This window comes from Calidris pugnax, unplaced genomic scaffold, assembly GCF_001431845.1.
Source record: "Calidris pugnax isolate Ruff unplaced genomic scaffold, ASM143184v1 scaffold131, whole genome shotgun sequence".
Taxonomy (NCBI): Eukaryota; Metazoa; Chordata; class Aves; order Charadriiformes; family Scolopacidae; genus Calidris; species Calidris pugnax.
Genome location: NW_015090971.1, coordinates 183,915 through 204,378, shown reverse-complemented (window position 1 = coordinate 204,378; position 20,464 = coordinate 183,915). Strand labels below are relative to the sequence as shown.

Here is a 20,464-nt window from a genome sequence, read left to right as displayed (position 1 = left end):
ACCTTGAAAAATCAGATAGATTTGCATAATAGATGTTGCCTAAGAAATATTACCACTGACAGTAGGTGTTGCAGTGTTCCGTAAAAGAACATGACTTCTACATATATTGGCATAAATGCTACATATATATATATATATATATGCATATCTATCTGCAAATGCAGAGCAGTGTCACTGGATCCCCTAGTGAGGGATGGAGGCCATGGAGAGGAGAAAGAATTCAGGAGAGTGGACCATACAGCATCCCCATACCAAGAGCTAATGGAAAACAAACACTACATGGGACTCTTGCCACTAGTTTAAAAAAGTGCCTGTGCCAAGGAACAGGCAGTAACTTCCAAACAATTAAATAACAGCAAAACTGAGGGATATACTCATTCTTTATGACTCTAATGAGTATAATGGTTCAGCTCCTTCCTTCATACTTGTCTTACACAAGCTCCACAAAACTGCTTCTGAGGGAGAACAGGATGAGGAAGGAAGATTGTACGTGGTTTATTTTATTCAGCTGTTGACACAATCTTGGCTGTATCTGGATTAAAACAAATGAGGCCAAATGTGTAAAAGAAAGGGAGTAACTGAGTTTAAGAATGTAAATTACAGTTTGAGAACAGGTGATTTTAGAAATACAGAAAGCTCTAATTGAAGTGTGTAGTGGCATGAAACAGGAAGAATCATGGACTCACTTTGTTACATATAGATTAGGGAGCTAATAAAATGAAGTTTCCTGGAGGAAATGCTATTTATTGGAACCTTGAGACTTTTTAGCCCCAGAACAGGCAGGTTTAAACCTTTCATTAGACAAAATGAATTATATCTATATAACTTCTATATCCTATAGAAGTTGTAGTCACTGTATCATGTTCTAATAAGTACTGTTCTATAAAGGTACCTTACTCACATTTCTCCTGGGGAGAATGCCAATTAACAGTATAACAGCTTTTTCCAAAAATGGAAGTGGTTCTTGAAATGCATTAAATGAGAGAAGAAGAAGGGAAAATGAAAGAATATCCTAAAAGATATTAAACCTGGCATCCAATATTTCCATAATGGATTTTCATACAGGAAGTTTGGGAAATGCATTTTGAGTTCTGTGTTCTTCCCTGTACATTGGAAAACTTAAATTGGATCCCCCTCCTATGATATGCAATGACCCAAATACTGAGCAGAAAGAAACTGCATAAGACTAAGCCTCAGAAGGCTAATGTAAAATGAACTATATTTTTAATGACAGGATGTAATTAATGTACAACATAACTCAGGCTTAATTGTTATAAAAGCCTAATAGTTTCAGCCACTGATCGTGTATGCATAAAAAACAGAATTCCAAAGACAATATGCTCATGGAAAGTATATGGATTCTGAGAGAAATAAATTGTTCGAGTGGTAAAAAGCCCCAAAATTATAATTTCTTTGTTAACAAATTATGCAGTGCATTTTGTCTTGCTTGTTTCCTTGTCAGCAAGAGGATTAAACAAACTTTTTATTTCTTGATTCTTGTTTGTCTTGGCCACCTCTGATTCTCAGTTCCCATTGTTGCCTGGTATTTAAACAGTAACCCCCAAAACTGTGGCAGAATGTGCAGATTCTGCCTTCTGTCACCCCTCACCCCAGTCCTCTAAAAATACTTCATGCCGAGGTTTCTCCTCCTCCTGGACATCCAGAATCAAGGATGACAATGGTATCTTTTGTATACGAGTTTTGAAATAGCCAAATTTCACTTAATATATTTCAGGAGTCCAGTTGTACTAGAGAGTTCAAATGGAAAAATATTTTTAAATCTGGTGAGTTGTCTGACTAAGTCTTCTGAAAACACAGTGAATCTGTGTAATGTATATTTTACAGGTGCAATCCAGCCTCTTTTTAAACAATTCCAGCACGAGCATCTCCTCTGAGAGTTTTTTCTCTGTTCTATCTGATCTGGATACTGAAATTCTTATCTTCAGATATTCTGCTTTTGTCTATCAAGCCATGCAAGTGTGCTGTTCTCCTGCAGTAAGCACTTGCAACAAAGCCAGCACTGGCAAATGTAATTTTCTGTTAAAACAGGCAAACTGGAGACATAATGCGGCTCTTGGTTGATTTTGATAGAAGCAAGCCTTGGAAAAAACAGGTGGGTATGACCACTGATGAAAAATGAATGAATCAGATTGGTCTGTACAGAGGAAAATGCCAGCACTCAAAAGAATAAAAAAAATCAATTAAAATCTAAAAATAATCAAATGTGAAAGATTCCTGTAAGAATTAAATTGCCAGAGGCATTGAGGAGAACTACTTTATGATAAGTACAAAACACTAGTATTCTTCTGTGTGTTTATCACTGTAACTCCAGTTAATGAACATTTTGAGAACTGTTGGATTAGTCACCAAATAAAAAAAAAATAGTCTAAATGTACTCACATAGCACACTTGCATAAAAGAACAGCTCCCTCCCCAAATCTTAAGTATTTTCCCCCTTGGACAGCCTTCAAAATGGAATCAAAGATTCTCCTGCTCAAGTAGCATGTTTTTCATTGCCAGTAAAACAAGACTGGTAGCAAAAGAAAAGTCTAAACACACCACATGAGGCCGTTGGTGGTACATGCTTTGAGATATGAATTCTTTTATTAGAGCTTTACCTTCTGTGATGTTTTAAGACTTGCTTCAGGTTCTTAAATTTCAATAGGAATTGTCCTATTCTGAACTGTCAGCAGTTTGGAAACTTAAAACATCCACGACATGTCTCAAGAAATCCAATTGTTCTCTTTGATGGTAGATTAAAGGGCCTGTTAGAAATTTCAGAGCTATGTAGTTTCTTACACAGTTCCAATTAATATGACACTTGAGCTTTATTCTGTGAATGTACAATAATGTAGAAAACTCCTTGGAATTCCCTCATCAGTTATATTCTATTTAAAAATACATGTATTGGTTTTATATCAACATCCTCAACCATATTCAAGACTCCATTTATACCCTTAGGTTTAGTAATTCAGAGCTTCACAGATTCTTACCAATAAATCCCCAAATGCATGCATGGCTTGATTTAAGAAAGATATTTTACTTGTGTTTCATACACAAAAAACTTATAATCAACAGTGGCTTAAAAAATTAACACTACTCCACTTTTTCACAAGTGTACAAAAAAGAAATAATGAATTTACATTCAACAGTAAAGCTTAAAGTCCACTCTAATAATAGTTGCATTGACATTCACATACACAAGCACAGAATAAATATTTCAGGATTCTTATAAGAGCATACAGCATACATACAGTACTTGAATTTTACATAATGAGTGTTAGTAGGGTCAGAAATTCATAATCTCATAGAAAAGTAAAACTAAAATCAGAAAAGGTTGTGTGGGAGGTAACACCAAGGTACTGCACAGAGCTAGCAGGTTATTAAATCCATTTGTGTGAGGAGTTTGCTTCTGCTTCTTCATATTAGGACAGTTTGATTGCAAAAGTGTATTCAAAGTGCAGATTAATGCAAAGAAAAAGAGAAGATATTCTTGTATTTATTAATACATGCAAGAGGCAGCCCCCAAGTCACCCGACAGAATAAAGCTGTTATTGGCAAGTGGCCGATATAATACAGATGTTTCAGGCAATTTTTCTAAAGCACTTTAATAGCAGCAATTGTAATTTATAATGGCTCTAGATTGACTTCTGTTTGGGTTAAAGGGCATCATATTTCTTTAACATTTACAGCTATATTTCTTTATAAATAAATATCTCAAATAACAAATAGCATAGTTAACTTTTCTTTTTTCTCTCTTTTGCATAAGTGTCGTGGAAAAACTCTGACCTTTTCAGAGACATAATGTGCAAAATAATGTTAGAGTGGAAATAGGGACACAGAGCATCACAGTTACATTCCTGGGATGTCAGCCCAGCCCTTCTTACATTCTGAGGGCTCGCCATGCCAGGGTAATGCAGGGCTTTAAGGGATAATTTTCCCAATGGCTTGCTTGGTAAGAGATGAAATTTATGGTATCTTAAAGAGCTGTAAATGTGAGGTTTTATTTGCAGGAGTGTGTACAATACGTCATGTATAGGACTCAGTATTTCCACACAGTGACTTCTCAAAATTTGAAAAGTCTGGTCATCTCCTTTTAGACATTTTCTCCCCAGCCTGAACATCTTTGAACATTTGTGTTCATTAGGTGTTTCCTCTGTTGCATATTTATGAGCTCTTCTTGCATTTTATAGTCTGATTTCATATCACCTAGCTGACATCTGCACACAAATATTTCCAATCAGACAGAGGGTGCACAACATTAAAACTTTTAAACCTGTCCTGTAAGTGTCATCAAGACAGGAGCACAGGAACCACAGTGCAGAGTCCAACCTCTCACTGGCTGTACTGTGAAGATTCTCCTTTTCGGCGTAGGAGAAAGGAAACTTGTGTCTGCTTTTTAGATTCTGAAAACAAGCCAGAGTGGAGAAAAAGAGTTAACACCAGACTTAATAAAGCTTTTAAGACAAAACCTGTTAAGCAATTTAGACAGACACTGTGAATTTCCTGCTGATTTTCTCAAGTCTGTACATACAGGAAATCTGTTAACAGTAGGAAGAAGTTGGGAGCTGCTACATAGGAGAAATCTGCCATTATTACAAAAACTGGCTAAGTGGCTTCTTTCAGTATAAACCCCTTACTGGTCACTGTTCTCAGTGGTGCTGTTGCCCTTTTCTTTTTTCTCCTGAGTCTTGTTTCCCTTCTTCTTTTTCTTCTTTTTCTTCGTCTCTTCTTTCTTGCCAAAGGTTATGAAGTCACTTTTGTCAATTTGGCTGTTTGGTGGCTCCTGCCGGATGGAGATGATTGCAGGAGATCCTGGGATAATGAATTTGTCTGGCAACTCACCAGGACCACCTTGTTTGGGATTGCCCGGTCCAAATTTAAAGGTCCAGCTGTTGCTGTTCACACCAGCTCCCACTGGGGGGGATACCTCTCCTGCCTCAGGTTCTGAAAAAAGTCAAAACAGCAAAAAAACCTTAAAGCATCATTAAATACAAGCATTCAGTGAGTATCAGTTTCCTATTTGAAAGCAATGGCTTTAGCCTGGCTCTACGCTGACTCTTGGTTGTGTGGCTGCTTGTCTAGGTGTTATCAGCTGGTTCTTGTCCAGGCTGCCCAGTGTTACTATGCAGTGATTCATGAAACACAAGCGTGTGTGTTGCACGGGTATGTTTGAGGGTGTCTTTTGTGAAATGGTTAGAAGAGTGTCCAAGGTGGAGGTAGTATGTACACATACACAGTATGTATGTACAGCAGTATGTACATCCACACTAGATATCTTAGCAAACCATCCTGTCACCTGTGGCCAGGATTCCTCATGGATGGAATGAGTTGATGCATCCCAGAGAGGAAGCTGAGAGCCAAATAGCAAGTATGTATGTGTGTACATATGTATGCAAAGATCAGCAGACATCGCCCTAGAGTGAAAACTGGAGTGAACTGAATTGCCTGGACAGAGATACTGCAGGACTTCTTCAATTAGGGTGCAGAATCTGGTCTCAGAAATATTCAGTCTTCTTCAAGGTGAGCCTCTATCAACCTGTTCCCTTTTGCCAGGAAATGGGGTGACTCTTGTAAGGGAGTTGTAAAGTTTTTCTAAGCTATGAACTTATAAGCAAAATGGGAAATCTGAAAGGGCTGGTGCTAAATTTGTGGTAAACTGTCAAGAATGGTTCAGAAGTATTATATTTCTTTTTTCTTAATGTAATATCACAACATAAAGGCTGAAAAACACCAGACTGGTGACTAACACTTGGTTCTCTGGACTGATATGGTAGAATGATAGGTCACAATATTTTATACAGGCAAATATAAAGTGAAGCTCTGTCCCCAGCTTTAGTATTAAGCAAGTTTTAACTTTATCTCCATGATTTTGCCAAGATTGAGCTAATCAGATTGAAATCTTTATGCATGTTCTCCTGACAAGGATAATTTTCTAGCATAATGAGATGCAACAAGAATTAGGTTCTTCTATGAGAGAAAGTCTTAAAACCTGGCTGTTTTATTTTTTTTTAAACTTTGAAAATTCTTTGCAATTTACATAACTCCCAGCTTTTAATAGGAGCAGCATATGCATTTTAGTGTATCATTTTAAGTGTTTAAAGGATTGTGATCAAGGGAAAGCTCAATGTTTATGCTAAAGCCCTCAAACCTGATGAAAACATTCTTACCTATGCTCTAAAAATGCAGTATCACAAACATAGGACCTGTGACACTTGTAACACTCCTAGCCACACACAAATCCTTGCAATACCACACTAACAATGCCAATACCACAATCTGATTTAAGTCCGAGCATCATTGTACTCTGCATCAGAACTGTCCAGTTGAATAGATAAAGATGTTTGGGGGAAAGAAGAGTGTGGGATCTGCATTGCTACAAGGTAGAGTTGGAAAACCAGTCAAGAGGAACTCCATATGGCTTGGAAGAAGAGGCAAGGGCACAGAAAGGAGGAGAAGAACCAGAAGTCCTAGGTCTCCTTCTGGTGAAAGAGAGCAGGAAGAGGAATCAAAGTAGAGAGAGATCTCCAACGTTTTGCCAGACCAGAAGATGCTGTTCAATAAATCTCACCTACTGACTTCTCTGGACCCATGTAGTAGTAATGAAGAATATTGCATTTGCTTTAGCAGCTGTTTCATGAAATGAACAGGATCTCCTGTACTTCTTATTCTTTATGATTGTTCATCTTCTGTTTTCTTTTTTTTATTACTATTTTATGAAATAAAATGTATGTCATGCATGCAGATGTAAGGCTTTCCTGATCCAAAAGGTAAAGAACACCTTTTGTGCTTGACAATCTTTCTCCCATCTGGCAGCAAAATAAACAGTGCTGGAAATCATAATTCCTTTTAAGCTTTTCCATACTTACACAATACGTCGATGTTACAGAGCTGAAGAAATGTGTATACACGATACATAAGAACTGTCAATGAGACCATCTGTGTAATAGGTTTGGCACTTGGATTCTTTCTAAATGAGGTGATATGACTGCTTTTACAGTGTGATGTTTAATCAAGAATTAGAAGAGCCTGTACACTTCTTTTTCCCCTAAGACTGTATTTAATGATGAAGAATTGACTTTGAGTTTATGTTCTTGCCAGGAACTGCTGAAATTGTTTTAGTGACCTTAACCTCCCTAGTCTCAAATATCTTATTATTAATAGTTATTATTAATGTGGAAGTTCCTCCAGTTGTAGCTTATCTGCAAATTTCCTACAGTCTTAACTATTAGCTTCAGATTTTTTACATTTTTGTTGGCAATAGCAATGTCTTAGCAAGGCCTGTCATACTAAAGGCATTCATATGAACCAGCTTTCATTTCTGCTTAATAATATATTTTGGTCAGGTATGTTTCATATTGCTTTTGTTTCTTTGAGATGATAAATTTAAAAGGTGAATGTTGTGTGCCTTGGCCTTTTCCCAAATTATTAATCAATTGTCTTTCTCCAGCAATACAAAAATGTGAGCTTTCATATTGTACCTAATAAATTAAGCCCTATTTGAGAAATAAATCCTTTCTCCTTCTCAACAAGACTGTGCAGCATTCATTCCAACCAACATTGGCCACGACCCAATGCTCCTTTCCTGTTCCTGGCAGGAAAAAAACAGCTGAAGGTCACCTCAAATAATTTTTGTACCGTCCTTGCTCTAGTTGGAGAGAGCCCTGTAGCAGTGAATAGCCCAAAAACTGCTTTGAAGTGAACCCAGTTAAAACACTCTATGGACCCCAGTGCCACCAGAGCTCAGCTGAAATAACATGGTGTGTGGTTGTGCCATTTTGACATGAGCATATTAGGCTGATACAGTGACAGTGACTTTATATTATCCATTTAACCACACAAATACAGTAATGTGCAAGAGTAGAGAGTATCCTTAAGGTACAGCATCTCTTTTTCCCTGCATGAAAACTCTTGCCAGTACAAGAGAGTGCACATCCATGTCTGCATTATTGAAATCTAATTCAGAACAGGATACTGACCCTTTAATCTGGTTCTGCCTGGACAAATCCACTCACTAGATGAAGCCAGTAACATTTATCACAAAGCCATTTGGCATAATGTATCCAAACAAAATAAACTCATCATATCTACCCCGGCACCAGGATTCTGTCAAGCTAAAGACTAAAGGAGTTCTTGCATTTCCGTGTGTTTTTTTTTCCCAGCCCCTGAATATGTTTGTTGTCCATACAAACTAAGTGTTTTAATACTCCTTAACACTCTCTAAGCCAAAGGAAACTAATTATCCTTACAGCTGTGTGGAGAGCTTATGTGCAAGAAGACAGAGACAGACAGAACTTAATGAGTTAATAGCCATCATTTCCTGTAAGTGGGGCTTCAAAAACCTCAGGAAATTTCTCTTCTGCATGATTTACCTGATAACATGTGTGTTTATCTGTATTGGCAGGTTGGAAGGTCACAGTTCAGCTGTACCAACACAGTTGTAAGTTTAGGCATTTCAGATCAAGGATAAATGTCACTTACTACGTAGTTTTCAAAGCTTCCTTAAATATCTCTTCTGTTTCTTATCAGCAGGAATTTAACAACAAAAACTTCCCACTTAAATGCTATTTTACATTTAACAGGATTAGTTGTATATTTTCTGTATTCTGTTGTTTTGTTGTCTTGTATATTTTCTGGGTCTTATTGAATGCTTTAAAGTTGTTTATTAAACTTAGAGGAAAATCTAAATAAAGAAAATCCACCAGCTACATTTATACCACTTAATTTAAAACATTACACTTCTCTTCTTCCTACACAGGGGGGTTATGCCACAGTTCCTACAAAAAAAGCACAGAGTTTGGCCATTTTGTGGTGTAACTCAAAGGATTACTTTGGAGACTACCCCTTTGCCTTATTCTCAAGGAATATGACAGGATTCATGTTCAATGACCGAATGATTAATTTTTAAAATGCATGAATGCAGCAGAACCCAAAATCTAGGCTGCACCTGCAGCTCCTGATGCTTCTTCGCCTATGTGTCTTCATGCTAAAATGGGAGATGAACTTTTCACCCCTTTCATTTCCTCGTACTCTCACCAAAATACAAGTGTCTCAGTAGACTTTAAATGGAACCTAGAGCAAGAGAGACTTGGCAGTCGAGTACATTATATATTTAGTTGGGTGAAAAGGACTTCTGGCTTGTCTGAAAAATACTACTTTTTCTATCCAGTGATTGTCTGTCTGAAATGCACAGGCAGATCTACATACAAAAAAAAACCCCACATCCTAAAATCACCTTTCTGAAAGCTTAAAGCAGTAGGGTATAGTGTCTGGCTACTTCTTTCTCTTCCAGAGGCATTTACAGGTCATATGCTGTAGTCCTCTGCCTCTCACAGGAAGGTTCACAATAGAATCATAGAATCATAGAGTGGTTTAGGTTGGAGGGCACCTTAAAGATCATCTAGTTCCAACCTCCCTGCCAGGGGCAGAGACACCTCTCACTAGACCAGGTTACTCAAAGCCCCATCCAGACTGCCTTTGAACACTTCCAGGGATGAGGCCTTCACAAGTTCTCTGGGCAACCTGGGCCAGTGTCTCACCACCTCATAGTGAAAAATTTCTTCCTGAGATCTAATCTAAATGTCCCCTCTTCCAGTTTGAAGCCACTACCCTTTGACCTATCACTACATGTCCTTGTAAAAAGTCCCTGTCTACCTTTCTTATAGGTCCCCTTCTGATACTGGAATGCTGCTATAAAGTATCCTTGGAGCCTTCTCTTCTCCAGACTGAACAACCCCAACTCTGTCAGCCTGTCTTCATAGGAGAGGTGCTCCAGCCCTCTGATAATCTTTGTGGCCCCCCTCTGGACCCACTCCAACAGGTCCATGTCTCCTTCCTGTGCTGGGGATTCCAAAGCTGGACACAGTAGTCCAGGTGATGTCTCACCAGAGGGACAGAATGGCAGGGGATAAAGGGGCAGAATCACCTCCTTTGCCCTGCTGGCCACGCTTCTTTTAATGCAGCCCAGGATACAGTTGGCCTTCTGGGCTGCAAGGGCACATGCCTGGCTGATGTTGAGCTTCATATCAACCAACAAAAAGACACTTGTTTAACAAGTCCCAATTGCTCTGAAAGTACCAGATTTCCTCTACATTGTCAGATAGAAAGCATTATGTGGATGTCATAGTCTCCAAGATCCCAGAAAGGGAGCAAGTTGCATGTAACCTGTGTCCCATTGATGTGTCTTCTTGTTCACATGCTCCAGGCAGTTCCTGACCTCAGCACACAGGTTTTTCAGAGGTACCTAACTCTCCCTGTTCTCTGTGCAGGGTGTCCAGGCACTGCTACAAGGAACAAGGTCCCTAAAAATTAACTTGTAGTAGCTGTAGGCACCTAATTTTTTTTTTAGATGTCACCCACGGAGTAAGGTACCCCTTTCCTAAATTTACCCACCAAAGAAGTAGGCGTCTGATTTAAACTGTCTAATTAAGTTTTTGCTACAGTCAATAGAAAGAGACATGCACTCTTAGAAGGCAATTCAGCCCACCTAGCTTAAATACCTGGGTTTAGAGGCACTGAATTTTCATTGTTCCTCTCCCTTCTCTGCTGGAGCTGTATTGCCTTTGCCTCTTTAACTACAGATAAAGCCTGGGCAGCCAACTTAAACTAGCTAACTTGTGGGTGGTTAGTGCGAAAGGTACTGTATTTCACCCTCAGGACCAAGCTAAGCAGCATCATGGCTTGGGGGATGTTGTATTAATGACCATGCCAGAGTATTTAAAAAAAAGTTTGAAACTAATCTCTTTAACAGTGACAGCCACAAAAATCCTGTGCAACTATTTGCAAGATGAGGCCACTTTCTCAGCCCTAATCCCTTCATGGGATTTTCATCTAGGCAGGAATTGGCATCTTCTGTCCAGAAATACCTGAGAAAGCTCAGCCATATTGCTAAGGTTGCACCAATTCCACCCCTTAAAAGGGTACATTTAAATTGGGACAGAAATAACACCAGTACAGTTTAGGTCTTGAGTGACACTCCACTGCAAAACTCCAAAGTACAGGTCTGCCACTGAGATCTACAGTGCTGTCTTTTCAGGTGCAAATGCAAATTTGCAAATTCACTCCTCTGAAGGGTTGGCTTTCATCAGCTTGTAAAACCATCCAAGCTGATATGTAAGTGGAACAAAGTCAAATGCTGAGTGATGGGTACAAACAGCCTGAAATTGAGACGTCTTCTAAATTTGGGGCAAAATGCCTGCTCACAGAACATGTTATCACTCCGCCCACAAATCAATATCCCATCAGGTCTGGGCAAAGACCACAATTTCTATCTCACTGACATTTTTCTCTCTTTTTTGGGGGGAAACATGTTTTTTTCCTGTCCCTGTATAGCCCCACAGCTCCAATCTGGTGTTTACTAGGAACAGGTGGTGCTCACTTCCCATAATGCAAGCTGGCCATATATTCTGTCACGTACATCACCTCCACCTTCTATGCCTCTCTTGCTTTCTTAAAGAACCTTTGTCAGAAGAAGGCTAACTCATGTTAGAACAGATGTGCCTATGCGCAAGGGAGAGAAGGGGAAAGCATTTCGGTGCAGCTCTGTCTCCCTGCAGAGATGTTTTTGACTGTGTGACATGTTCAGCCAAGACAGCAGCTTGATTTCACTCTGTTCCTTGCTCACCACTTTGTCCCTGTCTTTAAAATTTTGGTGCCTCACAGACTTGGGAGATCATTTAGATAAAAGCCTTCAATCAAACCATCTATTATTATTATTAAGTTTAAAGGAAATCTTTTTCGATTTTTTTTTCTAGACACCAGAACATGCCAACTAAAGCTACCGAGAGACTGCCCCATCATTAATCACAGACCCTTCTGTCCGCAGGTCAAAGTAGCAAAACTCATTAATTAAATGAATTTATTTAAAAATGAGATCAGGCAATAAGCAGGAAGCAAATTGCAGAGAAAGCTAGTCATTAACCTGATTTCTCTCTTCCCTGCCTCCTCCACTGATGCTGTACCGACTGCAGCTCCTGCCTCTGGCAGGCTTAATGAATATTCACTGCTATAAAGAGTCTGACATTCTGCACTGATTCTGAAACAGCACATCAAATGCAAACAGCATGCACTGAAAAACCCTCTCTGTCATTTGGAGGATGTCTGTGGACATTCTGGCTTCACTGATCATCCCTAAGCCTTTTTGGGATTAAAATGCCCATTTAATCTTTTTTTTTCTTCTTTTTTTTTTTTTTAAGGCAGAAAAAAAAAAGCCCCAAACCAAAGCCACAGCCAACAACAAAGAAAGCAAATAAAAATCCATCTTCAGCATGATAAAATGGCAGATACTGAACTGAAAGATAGAGAAATGATTCAACCAGAATAAATTTGAACCATTTTAACTATCAGTTTGCCAAACAATCCCAGCCTTCGCTAAGGGTTATATCAATTACTTTTTTTTTTTCTTTTTTTTTTTTTTTAAGGCAGAAAAAAAAAAGCCCCAAACCAAAGCCACAGCCAACAACAAAGAAAGCAAATAAAAATCCATCTTCAGCATGATAAAACGGCAGATACTGAACTGAAAGACAGAGAAATGATTCAACCAGAATAAATTTGAACCATTTTAACTATCAGTTTGCCAAACAATCCCAGCCTTTGCTAAGGGTTATATCAATTCGAGTCTTAAAGAAAAAAAAAGAAATAAATAATTCTCCTTCTCTGCTTTTACATCTGTTTAACCTGTTCTGCACAAATGATTCAGAGAGAGGAGGAACGAACAAAATGAAAACTTTTCCCCATCAAGGAGCCTGTAGCTTTAATCCATTTCTTGGATTTAAAGTCAGTAACATTAAACGGGGTAATTATAGCACATATGTTATGGGAGATCCATAAGCCCCCGATGCTCCAACATACAGATACAAAGCAGGGGGCGGGCACAGAGGTCACTTCCAGCTCAGTCTCAGGTTACTGTCCAAGCTTACACTGAAATTTAATTTAGGTAAAGATTATCTATCTCATTAGAAGAAAACAATCTTACATGGCTGTGCATTAAAGCAATTGTGTCAGCTACCAAATAGCTCTGCTGGCATATTCTGAGATACATGAAAGCAAAAATTGATTTGCTTGGTACCACAGCCTGCTGTGGCCAGAGCACCACAAAAGGCTTCTAGCAGCTGCTGAAGAAGAAAACAGAGCCCAGTGTCTGCAGCCCCAAGCTCCTCTCACTCTCTTTTTACTAAAGAGATGTTTCCTCCCACAAAACCGTCAATCTTCTCAGGTAACATCTTTCTAGCACTGTACTTGAGCCCAGTCCTGCTCCCACCAGTAGAATTTGTCTTGGAAGGAACCTGTTATGCTTGCTCAGCATAAGCTTTAACCTTGCCCTCGCTAAACTGAGGATTAATCTGCTGCATCACCAAGACAGCAAGCACCCACATCCAGGAGGCTCCATATCATCTTTCCAGCCCTAATCAGACCCTGGACTCTGGGGGATGCAGCATATGAACCTTTGTGTCACAAGCAGAGGTTGTTAGGGAGAGCTTACTCCTGCAATATAAGCAAGACAGATTTTTATTTGGGCATTTCACCATATCTGCAGGCCCACAGTGACCATTTTTAAGAGTTCATAATTGAAAATAGGCAAAAAACCCCAACAAACTACCACAAAAAAAACCCCACCAATGCAAAACAAACAAAAAAACCCAGATGATTTTCGTCTTATAAATGCATTGTAAATACAGTGTGGGCAGCTAGAGCATCAGCCATTCTGCCCTTGTTTTAAAGCAAACAAACAGTAAGGTAAAGGGCAGTGAATAGAGCATGGAAATAAGTCAGTGTTGGGGGAACCGCTGTGCCCCTCAGTACCTGGGCAGGGAGAAGAGAGAGGAGGCATGGGAAGCTGCTGGGGACAATGCTTCCCCCGGGGACCTGCAGTGGGTTGGCCTCACCACCACACACCCCTAATCGCCACCAAAGAAAAGGCTGTTCTTTGCCTTCATATCAATATCACGTGCCTCCTTAAATGCCCAAAATTTGAACCGACCAGAGCAATAAGCAACTACCCAGGCCTCTGCCCAGGGCCAATTTTAGGATTGCTAGGTGACACAACCCAAAAAGGTGTAATTTAAGAACTGGGCTGTCTGATTTGTGGCTCAAATCTCCTTCTGGATATGACCAGGAGGGAGGTGGCGTTGTAACTGCTTTCAGCTGACTGGTGCTGTGTGGGGGTGCTGCCTCTGTTATATGAAGACATGAAATATTGCAAAGAGAGCAAAAGTCATTGCAGAAGACAAAGCTCCGAACAGCGGGAGGACAGGAACAGATCCATGCACCGTTTACTCTGTATTATGGAAAGCCAATTCTGGTTACTGTGTTGTGTCAAATTTAAACAAAAAATAATTTAATTCTTCCATACAAGTGCTTTTATGTGAAGGACAACAGGCTCACAGGCCATCATAAATCCTGCTGTGAAGGTGAAAAGGAGGAAGCGTTTCCTGGCTGCTGCTGCTGCAGCCTGTAACAGTATTCTGCAGCCAGCCAGCCCCTCCTCCCCTGGCTCTCTGCTAGATGAGCTATTTAACTGAGGCCAAGAGCACAGACTATCTATCCAGTCGCCTCCTGCCACTGGAGGCCACTCGGCTTCCATGGGGTGATCACAGCATCAGCAGCTTGGACTCCTGTCTGCAGCCACCTTCTGCCTTAGCCCCCATCTCAATGGCTGGCTGTGACTGATTCCCCAAAGGAAAATCTCACGTTGGGGATTTCACATTACCTGAATGAAAGAAAAAAGGTGGAATTGGATGTTTTCCTAGTGTTGGATCTCCAGAACAGAACTAGATTCTCATTTGAAAAAGAGAATACAGTTGAATTCAGTCCCTTCTGAACAAAACAAAACAAAACACCCCTAAAATTCAGTCCCTTCCCTCAACAAAACTCGGTACCAACTAACAGACTCTACAGCTGTGCAATCCTTCTGCAGGTGAATTTACCTTAGCGCATCCCATACTGCTGGTGCCTAAAGAGGAAAGAGCTCAGCATGACTGCCAAATCCCAGTGCTGGGAGGCAGAAGAGAATCCCCACTTTTAAACTGAGAACAATAAATAGAAAGACAGTAACTATGGAAACTTCATGCATCAATTTTAGTCTTTCGAAGCAGAATCTATTTTAACCAACTAATTGGATGCTTGAAGTGGTAGTGAAAGAAAAAGAGACACATTTATTTCAATGCTTTTAGAGGCATCTATTTTAAACATGAATGAATGTGTGAGCTTCACCACTTAGAAAGGATAGCATAGTAATGGATCACGGACACCTAAGAAATGGTCTTAAAAGATAACCTTTTTTTTTTTTTTCTGTCTTCATCATCTATGTTCAACTTTCAGTCTTCAACCATTCCTCTTGTACATGGGTCCCACTATAGCCCAAACTATTGCAATGTCCAGCCAGATGACTACAGTGTGACACTTTCTGCTTGGATCTTCCTTTCAAAAAACACACAGAGAGTTTGTTTTCCACTTCAGAGCCTGGAAAATGCAGTGCCTTGTCTTTTAGATGGTGAAGGTGGCTCTGTGCTCTAAACCACAGAGTTGGAACCTGTTCCCTGGCTCCAATCACCAAAAAGGGATAATTTTAGTGGAATTTTATGGATGAAAGCTTAAACTGGCCTTTTCTCTGTCTTGACCACAAAGGGGAATAAATGGTACTATTACTGCTTATTTTAGCTTGGTTTTGTTACCCTCAAGGGATTTCTTCATTTCAAAAGTAAACTATACTATTTTATATACAGGTATATAAAATTAATTTAGACCTACAAAATCCTTTAACTGACCCACTCTGGCTAGTTTATCATTCAACTTCTGCAAACTTCTCCTCCCCCAAAAGCCAATTAACTAAATACTTACTAATGTCTACTTTGATTCTCACTGATATGGCTGTTAGGCAGTAACTTACCCTAAAAGAGGTGTGTTACTTTGATACCTTCCACAGCAAGGGGCTGTAAAACTGAAGACATCACAGGCTTCAAAACAGACTCTAGCAGCCACAGCCCTCTTCCCTTCCACAACATGGATGTCACATTAGCAGCTTCCTGTCATCTCCTGTTAGGATCACGTCCCATTATTATTCGTTTTCACTGATATGGGATGAATGGAGCTAATAATATTTCACATTAGCTGAAAAGGAATCTTAATTAAATGTGATGAGTAACTGCTAATACAAAATGATAAGCCCCCTGGATAAGCATGCTACACTATTTCTCTATTTTTTAGAATCCTTTAAACATTCTCTGGGGAGAAAATGGAGGTGACCTTGCAAAGAGTCCCCACATCCATTATCCTACTGCAGAAATAGCTTTGCTCTTTCAAGTGGGTGTGAGGTCCACACTTGGAGGACTTTTTATTAATGAATTCTCTTTCACGAAAGGCATTGCTCAAACAGTTGTAGTAACATTTATATATATTTATATAAATATATATTTATATAATATGCCTGCTATTTCACTTCTCTGAAGGAAATATTAAAAATGGAAGAACTGGCTTGAAATGAACAGGAAGATCAAATCTGGGAAACGAATTATTACACATAAAGTGTAATGGATGTGAAATGGAAGTCTGAGAGCAAAGGAAAATTAACTTCATTTCTACATTATTGCTTAATGAAGGTTAACTTAGACAAAAAAAATCCTATCCTGATTAAATTTTAGGAAATTCACATTTCTTATAGATATGATTCCATTAAATGAAAAGTGAGGGACAAAATCAAGGACAGACTGTATCTGGATTGATAGCATAGTTATTTTCCTTCCAGGAAATGTGTCAAATTCCCAGGTAACTAGGACAAGCTGTCAAAGAATAGAGACACTTAAAAGGTCTTCATGGTAAAAAGGCTAAAATGTGATGTTATTGCTTCTTGAATAGTTCACTTCAAAAGGAATTTTAAATTACCATCTGGTGGGATCTACATGTAGAATATTAAAGAAATATTTTAACTCTGAGTTAAACTTTAAACTTTTGCTTTCCTATTGTAATTGTATGTATATTCATACATGTTAATTGGTTCATTTGTTTTGAATTTCTGTGATTGTTGAGGAGGTGAGTGACTGGCTTCACATGTAAGTCTACTTAGAATGATGGAGAGAGCAAGTCCTGACAGTGATAGGGACCACTGTGAAGTGCCAGCCTCATGTATGCCAATCTGTACCATGGGCACATCTCTGAACTGCAGCAGATGGGGCGTGGTGCATGGCACTTCCTTAGCAGAAAGGAAACCAGTGACAGAGGTGCATGCATTAATATATTCTTTGCATAAATTGTGGCCTGCTAATACCCACAGTAGTCCTGGCACTGAGCTGGACACACATAATGAAAAGATGATGTTTCTTTCAGAAACTCTAGACCAAACCAGGTGCTTACACCTCAGGAACACTTTAAAAATTGGTTTGAATGGGAAAAGTGAGGTGAGACCTCACTTGCAATTCCATCAAAGCCATATGCAACCAGAGCCTCCTGAAGTAGCCCTTGTGCTTCCCAGGATGGGCCAAGCCGTCTCCAACCTCAAAGAACACCCCATTTCAGATTCTACTTCCCCAGTCTCTTTCCCCACTCACACCACCACCAGGTCTGGTGATGGAGGAAAGGGCTTGTTACATTATCAACTCTGTGTCTGGAATATTACCTTAATGGGTATTATGTCCCAGTCCATTTTAATTCATGGAGACCACTCGAGTTCACAGGGTTCTGATGTGTGGTGCAGCTCCCATATATCAGATCATATGACGACAAAAGCATATTCTTGCTATACCAGGGAGTGCTGTTCTCCCACTCAGGGATGCCCGGTGCCAGACAAATCAACTCACCCACCAGCTCTCAGCTGACTGCATTTGGTGTGTGAGTTGGCAACTGCAGTGATTCTCCATTACAAAGGTGTGAGGCCAGCATGTGTCAGCAGGGGAACACAAAGCTGAAAGAGCTTCACACACACCCCTTCATAAAGGGGGATTTTTGTCAGTTATGTCAATATATTTCCTCACTGGAAAGGCGGGAAAAAAGGCAACTTCTGCAGAAAAAAAGAAAGGCATCTTCTGTCCACAACAACTTCCCACTTGCCTGGACAGCAGCAAGAGCAGCCATTCATTAATCTTGATATGCCTTGTCCCACTAAGCACTAGGTGTAAATGGCTGCAATCCTTACATTACTTCATATTCTCCCTAAGATCCATGACTGCAGCACTGAATCTCACTTAAACGTACTCCCTTTACACCAGACTTGAAGAAGAAATTGCTTGGGGTAGCCATCAGAAACATAGTTTTTGACAACAAGGAGAAAAAGGCTCTATTTATATCTCTTCTGCTGACACATAGAATAGCACACGCTTCATTCAAGCATACACACAGCTGCTCAGTGGCTGGAATTTCTGCAGTGGCTCAGAGACTGGAGGAAGTGCAGTCAAAGTACACATACTGTGTACTGAGGAGAAAAGACAGCAAAAGGATGCTTTAAAATGCTGTGCTTGATCTGTTTCATTCTACTCACCAGAGAGGCACACAACTCTGAATTTTATATTAAAAAACGTGTGTGCATATTTACTGAATCTAGCACTAATATTTAAGAACTCTTCCTGTAAAAACAGTATAATCATGCACGCAGATCTTCGACAAGCAGCTATTGACAATTTTTGCATCAGCAATTATCCAATTTGCATCTCCGGTGAAACAACTCAGTGAACAGGCAAACAGATTTGTATCTCTGTGGATGAACAAATCTGCCAGTTGCTTAGAGCTGACACATCAGTCTTCAGGAGGGGACAATACCTGGAGAGAGGACAAATATTTCGGCTCAATAGCAAATACAGACATGAGCCATAGAGCCTTGCCTGTAATATCTGAGAAAAACAAATAGCAGAAATGAATTATGATGACTTTACTCTTGGTTGTTTGGTTTGGTTTTGTTTTTTTTTTTTTTGGAAGGGGCAGGAGGTTTCCCTTTGGCACATAAATATCTTTTAGAGAAACAAACACAATTAAAAAAAAAAAAAAAGTGAGAATGGAAGTTAACAATAAACAAACAAAAGAACTGTTTATAAATACTGAAAATAATCTGTTAATTGCTCAGATGCTCTGTTCATGGCCTCAGTCTTTCACCAAAGTATATCAAACCGTGCCAGGGGAGATGACTTTCCCCCTCACTGAAGAAGCTGAGACAAACTCATTGATCCAAGACCACGCTAGGACTCAAAGTCACCTGACTGGACAACTGTTTTTGCAATGGCACTCAAACCTGCAGAGTTTTCTTAAGGCAAAACCAACTATTTTTTCTCCTCTGTAAATAACTTGGGAATCAGTTCATACTCCTGAAATATCCTTTGTGCTCCTGCCTGCAGCTTTGATTTAGTGCTTGGCTGCAGAAGCTAAAGTGAATCACCCATATCCTGCCTTCTAATCCTCAACTATCACAAGCTTCTCTGCAAGTTTTCTGCAGCTCCTCCAAGTAATTCTGCTTTGGGCTCAGTAGAAAAGCTACATTAAGAAAGTAAAATGCTGAGCAGGTGGCACTGCCATAGTCTAACACAGACAGAATGGAATCAAGCTTGTTCCTTTGTGGCTGTTGTATTTTAATCACAATTAAATAATGAAAGAGCATAAACTGCAGCCTGAGTTTTCTCATGTAGCTCTTTCTACCCATGTGGGATTTTTGTGTCTCTAGTCTTTGTGCTGTGGATCAGGACATGCCCATTCATCCTGACAGTTCTCAGAATATTTGTCACTTATCAGTCATTTTGTGATTTTGTGAAAATCTCAGGTTTCACAGGGATGGGGGTAGGGGAGTTACTTTTGGCTGCTAATGCACCAGAAAGCAAATAAAAGGAACTAATTCTTTGGGGGGTTTTTTGTTGGTTTTTTTTTTTGTTTGTTTTCTTGTTTCGTTTTCTTTAAATCCTAATTTTTAAAATAATCTCTAGTTGAGGCTTAAGTTTTGAGTGTTCAGGATTGGCAACATAGGACTGACCCAGTGCAATTTCATGGTCTGTTTGTCCATCCTATTCTCTACACCATCATGCATTTAATAACAGGTGCTCTTCTTTACCCAGGCATCTGTGACAAACAGAACATGCCATGCATGCATTGCTGCTGCAGAGAAAGCAACTGCCCTCATAAATTTAATTTCAGTCAATGAAGAGCTCTTGTCTGAGAATCACAGAACTGAGTAATCAATAATCATGGTCTGCAAGAGAGAAAAATATCTTTAAATGGCTTCCTTCTAAGTTGTGCACCGTTTTCTGGATTCTTTTTCAGCATTTCAGTATTATGCTGCTTCCCTAAAGGCTGCATGGAACAGCACTGTTATCCTGCATAACTGTATCTGGCATTTGACCTGAATATGTTTCTCCTGATTAGGCAGTGACATTCTCATCTGGAAACTCCGTTTGTACATTCAAACTGTTATCTCAGCATAAAGGTGTACCCAAATTATTCTGAAACCCCAGCTGAATGTTTGCCAGGATGTACTGCCCGTATCTCAAAAACCTTTGCG

General features: G+C 39.6%; 1 long non-coding RNA gene across 1 annotated transcript in view; it reads right to left on the bottom strand.

Annotated features, from left to right (window-relative positions):
• Positions 1-2,585: 2,585 nt before the first annotated feature.
• LOC106894290 overlaps positions 2,586-20,464 on the bottom strand; it is a 36,025-nt gene continuing 18,146 nt past the window's right edge. The window contains exon 2 of the long non-coding RNA XR_001413242.1: positions 2,586-4,947. This is a non-coding gene — a long non-coding RNA (uncharacterized LOC106894290). The remainder of the gene's footprint in view (positions 4,948-20,464) is intronic.